The sequence below is a fragment of the Lathyrus oleraceus genome, chromosome 7 (genome assembly GCF_024323335.1).
Source record: "Lathyrus oleraceus cultivar Zhongwan6 chromosome 7, CAAS_Psat_ZW6_1.0, whole genome shotgun sequence".
Lineage (NCBI taxonomy): Eukaryota > Viridiplantae > Streptophyta > Magnoliopsida > Fabales > Fabaceae > Lathyrus > Lathyrus oleraceus.
In genome coordinates this window covers 62,246,142-62,255,746 of record NC_066585.1, presented here as the reverse complement: position 1 = coordinate 62,255,746, position 9,605 = coordinate 62,246,142, and positions in this window count along the sequence as shown.

Genomic DNA, 9,605 nt, shown 5'->3' with positions numbered 1-9,605 from the left:
TGGAGTTCTTATGGAATGGGCTACTGAAAAGAAGATGCATCTTGTTGGTATAGGTAGTACTAATTAACCCTTATAAGTCTTCCTTCAACCATGCAGTCTCATACCTGCACAACCTCATGATCCCTCTTATTCCGATGTGAATTTGGTTATTCCCTATAAGCTGCTAGAAGTGTCTCATTGCCATGCCTCATGCATCGACAACCACTCCCTCGCCCTCGGGTGTTACATGTAAGCACTCTCCGCCCTCTCTGGCCTCGGGTGTTACACCTGGCCTTTGATTCCCACGTTTCTTTTCGCATTTTCTACACCACGCTGAAATCTTGCTATATTTGCAAAAATCTTCTTCCCTTCAATTTGGATACTGTCTAATTTCGCCGCCATGACTCTATCGTCCATTACCTTTCTGAATCTTGCAAATTTGTACCTCCGACCCCTACGGTCTCTCTTTCCCGGAATGTAGACTTCAACCAACAAAATTAGAGAATCAGATAAGCATAATTACATAATTAAGAACTAGAGAAGTCCCACATCGGTTTATAAAAAAATGAAATTAGTGTTTATATAGTGTAGTAAATCTATTGATTGCAAAATGAAACACATGAGAGAGTGTGTGTGTGTGTATGATTGAGTGATGTGTCATAGTCACATATTCCATAAATTAGTTTTGAAAATTTTAATAAATAAATTTCTAAAAACACTTACTTGATTAAAAATATAAATTTATTCTATAAAAAGGTTAATAATCTAGTCATCAATGCCATGTTATTAAAAGTTAAATTTTTATCCTAATCATCACTGCCATGTATGCAAAATTGGAGGGGAACTACAAAAATCTAAAACTCATCAAAATTAAAGGACCAAAATACTGATTTTATAATAGGGGGATCAATAATTTAAAACATCTAATTTAGAGGGACCAACAATGCATTTAAGTCAAAAATGAAAAAATAAAAATATTTATTTGTTCAGTAAATTTTAAAAATTGTTTTAGAGATTAGAAAATAAAAATTGTGTTTGGCAATCTAATTTATAAAAATTGATTTGTTAACTAATATAAAATATATAAAAAAAACATTATTATAATTGAATTTTAAATTAACTATGTTAAATATATAATATACTATTTAGTCGTTTAATAAAATTGATATATAAATTTCTTACAATTAAATATACAATTTAATTTATTTTTAGAATCAAATTAATAACATATTCACACAAAATATTTTGTTATCAAAATAATATAGAATATATCAATATTTGAAGCATAAACATCAAATCATATGAATATAAGTATTAAGAAATAACTTCCCAAACTTCAAAGTTGGCTATAAGAAAATCTAAAAGAAATTTATTAGTTCAATTGATTTTTTTTTTTTTTGATAATCACTTGTATTAATACGCACAAGGGGTGCAACCCAATACAAAAGGAACCAAGTTACAATCCAATGCAATTAGCAGGATTAGTAAACCACAAATCTCTAGTAATATCTATATTCCCTTTAGACAAAATAGAAATCCAATCCCACCCAATTGATTTAATAAGCAATAAAATCTCAACCACATTCCAGTTAGAGTGTTCAAAGACCAAACTATTTCTAGCATTCCAAATGCTCCAACAAACCAAAGGCCAAATAAAAGCGAAAAAATATGACTTCACTCTACCATCCAAGGAATTTGATAGAAATAAGAGCACATCTTCTCCGGTAACAATAGTATCAATATCCGAACTTCCCAATAGAACATCAAAATCCAAGCCAAACCACGAGAACACTTCCTTCCATATATATTTAACTTTACCACACTTAAGAAAAAGGTGACCAACAAATTCCTCTTCTAAATCACATAAGGGACAAAGAGAAGCTTCCACCCCTAAAATCACACCTCTATGCCAAAGTTCTTTTCTCGTCGGTAAGGCTCCCAAGATCCATCTCCACCCAAACAACTTGACTTTCCACGGAATAGTAGCTTTCCATAATCTTTTAAGCTCACAAAATCTAAAATCACTACCATTAGAAATAGCCATATTCAAAGTATACAAGCGTTTAAATGCATTCCTAACCGAAAAGCCCCCCACATCTCTCCACCAAATTAATTTATCAACCCCATTCGTACACGGTTTCACATCCTTAAGAATCTCTATTAACTCCTTCCAATCCTCCAATAATTCACCTACTAATAAGGTTGAATCAACACCCACCTTCCAACTCCACCCCCCATTCTCCCATAAACCACAATTAATCACAAGAGCATTAGGGAAAGAGCAAACCTCAAATAATCGAGGAAAAAGAAGCTTAAGAGAACTATTTCCCAACCAACAATGCTTCCAAAAAAGAATAGAATTGCCTCTTCCCAATTTACAAGAAATTGAATCACCAAACCAATCATGACCACCAAGAGGAGTTCCACAAACCAACCGGATATCTCTCCACCAAAGGGAGTAATTAGAAAGAGTCGGCTTCGATACCACATCACCAAGAGATTGCAAACCACTACCATATCTAAATTGGAGTAATTTAAACCAAATCGCATGCTTATCATTAAGAAAACGCCAACCCCATTTACTCATCAAAGCCAAATTAAACCACTCCACATTCTTAACACCTAAACCACCTTCCTCCGTTCTAAGACAAATTTTATCCCAACTAACCCAACACATTTTTCTACTTCCACCACCATCCCCCCATAAAAAATTCCTTTGGATTTTGATAATTTCCTCCAAAACACACTTAGGAGCCTTAAAGAAAGAAAGTAAAAAGATAGGCACATTGTTTAACACCGAATTGAGTAAAGTAACCTTACCTCCAAGAGAAAGATGTTTCCCTCGCCAACCACTCAGTCTCTTCTTCAACTTTGCCAACATCATAGACCAAAAAATTCTGCGTCTATGATTACCTCCAATTGGAATACCGAGAAAAGTAAAAGGTATCTTTTCCAATTTACAAGCTAGAAAAGAAGACGCCGATTCCAAAATAAAGTCCTCCACATGCACACCATACAGCTTGCTTTTCTTCAAATTAATACACAACCCCGACACCAATTCAAAACCCCTCAATAAGGTCTTAATACACCATAAGTTTTCCTTAGATCCATCACACACTAAAACCGTATCATCTGCAAATTGGAGCATCTCAAAATGAATATCCTCCGACACCGCAAAACCTTTGAATAATCCCAACATAACCGCTTTCCTCATCATACCCGCAAGACCTTCTCCCACCAAAAGAAAAAGAAAAGGAGAGAGAGGATCTCCTTGACGCAACCCTCTAGAAGTTTTAAATTCCAAAGTTGGGCTCCCATTAACTAAAATTGATACCGAGCTAGAAAAAACCGTCCCTTCCATCCACTTCATCCATAACTCACCAAAACCCATTTTTCTAAGCATAAATTTAAGAAAACCCCATGAAACACAATCATAGGCTTTCTCAAAATCAACCTTCAACACCATACATTTCCTACGCTTCCTTTTCGCAAAGTCTAATATCTCATTAAGCACCACCACCCCATCAAATAATTGTCTCCCTTCAATGAAAGCCGTTTGAAAAGGCGACACAAGTTTACCAATCACCAATCTCAATCTCGCCGCAAGAATTTTTGATATTAACCGATATAAGCAACCCACTAAACAAATAGGACGATACTCATCAATGCTTATCGGGCTATCAACTTTAGGAATAAGAGCAAGAAAAGAAGCCGTCGCGGATCGGGGAAGAACACCACGCACATAGAACTCTTGAACGAAATTCACCACGTCATCTTTCACAAAATTCCAGCATTTTTTCAAGAAACCTAGCGGAAAACCGTCCGGTCCCGGACTCTTATCACAATCACTTAACCACACAATCTCTTTAATTTCATCCACTTGAAATGGAGCTTCCAACAATTCTCTATCTTCCAAACTAAGAACATTAAAATTAAGCCCATCCAAGGTCGGCCTATTCTCCATCGGTTCCGTAAAGCGGCTTTTAAAATGATTAAATATCTCACTTTTAATATCCTCCACACCTTCCAATCGACCTCTTGAAGTAATCAAAGAAGCAATATTATTCCTCCTAAATCTCCCTTTCATAACGGAGTGAAAAAATTTGGAATTAGTATCCCCAAGCCGAATCCAATTACACCTAGCTTTTTGCCGCAAAAAGTTATCTCGTAAAAACATAGTATCCCACACCTCTTTCGAAGCCACCTCTCTATTTCTCCTCACCGAATCAACCAAACCATCCTCCGCTAAATCCGCCACCATCAAATCCAACGAATTAAGCTCACCCACCGCTTTATCCACATTCAAATCAAGCATCCCGAAGACTTCTTTATTCCAACTCTTCAATTTTATTTTCACCGCCAACAATTTTTCTTTCAAAATATAGCTCGCCTTCCCTCCCCTAAAAGTATTCTTCCAAACATCCCTCACCAAAGGAGTGAAATCATCATGCTCACACCACCCTTTAAAAAACTTAAAAGGTTTCGGACCCCAATCCACAATCTTGCAATTTAACCAAATAGGACAATGGTCTGAAATAGACCTATCCCCCACCACAATCCCTCCCACACCCCACAAGTCAAATAATTTCTCAGAAATGAGAAATCTATCCAACCTACTACAAGCACTCCCATCCAAATTAAACCAGGTAAACTTCTTATTAATCAAAGGAACATCCACAAGATCCATCGAGCTAATAAAATCCTCAAAGTCCTCCGCCTCTTTTAGATTAAAATTATTCGATATACCCTTCCTCTCCGCTTTAACCCGAACAGTATTAAAATCACCACCAACACACCACAACCCATCAGGAAATTTTGCTTTAAACTCTACAAGCCTCCCCCAAAAAGCCTTCTTCTTCTCAATAAAACAAGAGGAATACACATTCACCAAGAAAAGATTGAAGCCGGACCACAACACATGGATGCCAAGAAATCCTTCCCCAACAAAACTAGAAACTAGGATAAAAGACTTTTTCTTCCACAAAGTTAAAATACCTCCCGATCTACCCACTGCCCATTTAGAACTCCAATCCGCAATAGAATCACTCCAAACAGAGTCCACAGGAAAATTATCAATAGCATGAATCTTGGTTTCTTGAATAAAACACACATCTGCCTTTGAATCTCCAACTACTTTTCTCAAAGAATGCAATTTAGCATTGCATCCACACCCACGGATATTATACGACGCAATAATCATTTTAAATTATTTGATTTTGCATCCACCGAAGAAACCACACATTTATCAGCTAACTCCCTCATTTTAATGGCACTAATTTGTAGGCTGTCCGACCCTCCTCCCGTCAACCCCAAACATTTTGCTCTATTCCAAATCATACGCGCCACTCCACTATTAACCTCATCCTCATCTACCTGTTTCACACTATCACTTCCCTCTACAGAATCATAAGAAGAAAGGAGCTGACCATCCCCCTCAATATTACCGCGAGCAGAAATAATTCTATTCAATTTAAAATTAGATAAAGGGAACTCAGAAATAGTCTCTGACCTGTCACTATTGCTGCCTCTGTTTCCATTTCTCAGCCCAGAAAAATCAATATCAAACCTCCTATCCTTCGAATTACCCAATCTCTGCCCACCAACCAAAAATTTCAAACCCATAACCGTCCCAGACAATGTCGCCTCACTGTCCAGCGCAAAACCTCCAGACCGTGCCGGATCCGCACACTGAACTGTTTTCTCAAAGCTCCCCGAAGCCAACCTCCCACCTGCACCCACATCAACCGAAAACGCAACAGACTCTCCCTTCTCCAAAGCTGCCGTAGCACCCACCGAACCATCAGCTCCAACCAAGAGCCTTTTTCTTCCTTGAGACACCCGCACACAAGAGCCAGCAGTCTCCGAAGACGACGAAACAAATTGCTCAGTTTCTAAAACTATCGCATCCGAATTCTCCTTCCAACAGTATCCACGCCTACAACAATTCACCTTCCCCTTATCCAGCGTCTTCCCACCAACCTGTGAAACCATTTGCACAGACTTCACAGCAGAATGCATAACAGACTCTGTACGTAAACCATGACAATCACTCCACTTTGCAGCCGCATCCAAAGGATACCCTCCATCCTGTGACACAGTCCGTAAATGCTCTCGAATTACACCAGGAAACGCAACAGACTCTGCTTGAACTGCAGCAGGTCTGTGTCCAAGAGGTTGTTCAAAATTTTCCCGCAGAATCAAATCGTCTTCCTCAAACACATGATGAGTCTCTACACCCACATCACCTAATTCATCATCATCCTCCGACAACGCCTCATTCGAAGAATTAATTGCACAATTATCAACAGCTTCACTAAAGACCCTTCCCACCTCTTCCACCACAGAAATGTCAAAAAGCAGTCCATTAATCTTAACTTGGAACAGATCATTAACCCACCTTCTCCTTTTAGTTCGAACCAGCAATCTCGCCGAATCCAACACCTTCCGCGAAGCTGTATTGCAATCAGCCCGAACATACGAACCAAACAAGCCCGCAAAAACACCAAAGAAATCATCCGTCCAAACATGACACGGGATACCTAAACAGCGAACCCACATCAGTCGTTCTTCATCCACATGCCCAGGTTTCCATCTATCAATTGATGTAAACCATTTGCTCCACCAAATATGCCCTTCATCAACAAAAGCCTCTACCGCCCCCTCCTCCACATCTTCGAAAATGCACAGATTAGGCCCTAAGGGCTTGACAGAAAAATCAAAATAACCTTCAGCCTGTATAATATTCTGCATCGAAAAAGCCAAACCCGACGTTCGGACCACTCCAACATACGCCTTCAGAATATTTGGATTATCCCTAGCCAAATCAGTATTGAATTCCAGAGCTACCGCCGCCTCACTAGCAGAATCCTTCCTAGTGCCAGAATGCGAGACTCCCTTAGCAGAATCAATCAACTTCAAAGCATCGAGTTTCTTCACCATCTTATTAACATCAGCCACCGCAGAACAGCCTGCCTGTCCATCCTCCTTCACCTTACCAAGACCTCCTAACAGCACCTTAGTACCCACATCACAATGCCTCACCACCTCAGCCATTATCACTCCCTTGTTCCCACCTGTCACCACTTTGGCGAAAGAATCAACATATCGCGAAGAAGAACCCTTCCGCTCTTCACCTTCCCCCACACGCGACTTCTCCTCCCAACCAAACCTTCTACCTCGATACTGATTACGGTTAGGCGCAGTTAACTTCGAGTTCCTGGAGAACCTAGGTAAATTGACCTGCAATTTGACATTCTCAACAAAGATGTTATCCAATTTGCAGGCCAGCCTTGTTGAGTCAACAACATTAAAGAACCTCACGAAACCATAACGTTTCCCTCGAACATCTTTCTTCATTGGGATAACCACTTCGTCAACCTCGCCGAACCTGGAGAAGACTTCATGAAGATCCCTAGCATTGAATGAATCAGGAATTGAAGAAAAGAAGAAAGAAGTGATTTCTCCCCTCCTCCCAAAACCCTTCTTCACAATATCCCAGCGTTTGGATTTGGAACCTCCCTTACCTCGAATGACCGGAATCCACTCTCCCTCTTTCCCAATTTCCTCAGAAGCATCACCGGGATTAGAAATCCCCAAATTTTTCTTTCCCAACCCTAATTTTGGTGTTTCTCTCTCCTCCCGCTCTCTCTCCATGAGTTTAATACAAAGCTCATTATATATATTAGTTCAATTGATTGTTATGGTATACCCGTACTTTTTTTTAGTTGACCTTCATTGGATAACTTTGTTAATTTGTTAGCATCATATTTCTTTTTAGTTGTTATTCATTGGATAAATTTGTTAACTTATTAGCATTGAAATTATTCCTTCTATGATAAAATCTTCACTCATCGCCTCAAGTTCAATAAGATCTATTTTTTCTTATATCCTAAATAAATCGTCATATAAATTTCAATTACGCATGTAATTATGAATACCACAATATGCAATAACTATAAGCCGTTGCTTAGAAAATTTATAAGGAGGATTCAACTTTAAAATAGGAAATTGATTCGACTTTTAAAAGATATTGAATCCACAAGGACCAATAATCAATCTTATCGCTATCTATTGGTGCTATGTAAATCTAAGGCTTATGAAAATTTGATTTGGGGGAAATTAATACTAAAATTAAATTAAAGATTATAAAATACAGCAAAAAAGAGAGGCTGAACGTCTGTCTCAACATACCTCAGAGACTCAATAATTCATTGGCGTGTGTTAATATATTGAATCACTTTTCAATCGAGAAATATTTCTTTAAAAACTTTTATCTCACACTCTCGTTTTATTGACTCTAGCTATAACTTCAGACCAAATACCTGCTCTCGTTAGCCTATTTGCAATTGGAAAATATTTTTTGAAAAATAATAAGTTCTAATTAATCCTAAAGCGCTCTCGTTGTATTTAGGATTAATGCTCAATTTTTACTATCCGGTTTAAGTCTTACACTTTCGTTTTATTGACTCGAACCTTAATGTTTCCACTCTAGTGCAAAACTTTCCAGAATTACAATTAAAAATCCAAACCAGAAAAAATAATTTATAAAAGGTTTACGCCAACTTATTATCGAGTCCTGTCGGAACGACGATCCTCACATACCGGACTCAAAATGGTTTAGCCGGACATGATGTTAAACATAAATATGTGATTCATAGTAATATAAATTGACAACATCATTGTATGTAAATAAATGACAAACAAACAGAATTAAAGTAAAACAATTATGAAGAACCTGTAACTAAAATAAAATGCGGAAGTACTTCGAGTAAACTGAATTGATGGAAAATAACTTCAAATGCTGGAAACTTTGATCCAAGATTACAATAACAGATCTTAAAAAATATGGTGTGATAGTCCCCCGATGTGAGAGCTCTATCAATATTTTAATGTAATATATGCTTAAAACTAAGAATTAAAATATCTGTGTGCAAAACTTTCTTCCAAAAATGGCTAAAAACTACCATTTTATAGTAAAAATACATGTTGAACCAAGTCCAGGTCGTGTAAACTTCGTGGGAGAGAAATGTGGATTGATTCCTTATGCTATGCTTTCTCAGGAACTGAAGTTCATGGCGGTCTGCATGAAGCTTGTGACGGTCGTCACAAGTGCAAATTGTATTTTCAGCCCTTTTTGATGTTCATGGCGAACGTCATGAGGCATGTGGCGATCGCCACAAGCCTTGGACTCCACCTTCGTACTTCCTTTTTCCTCTCTGGTGGGTTCCACGTTTGCCTAGTCGTGGCATGGGCCATGGAGGTCTCCGCAAGTGTATTTTTGCCATTTTTCGCCATTCTCGTTTGGTTTCTTCTGAATGAAATAACAATTCTATTAGTTGGGAGAAAATTTAGATGAAATCAATGGTGTGAAAATATAAAACTGAGAATTAGAGAAGTTCCACATCGGTTTATCAAAATATGGAATTAGTGTTTGTATAGTGTAGTAAATTCATTGTTTGCAAAATGGAGTGATGAGTCAGACTCACATGTTCCATAAATTAATTTTAAAAAATTAATTAATAAGTTTCTAAAAACACTTGGTCGATTAAAAATATTAATTTATTATTTAAAAAATAATAGTCTAGTCATCAATGACATATCATTAAAAATAAATTTTTTTATCTTAA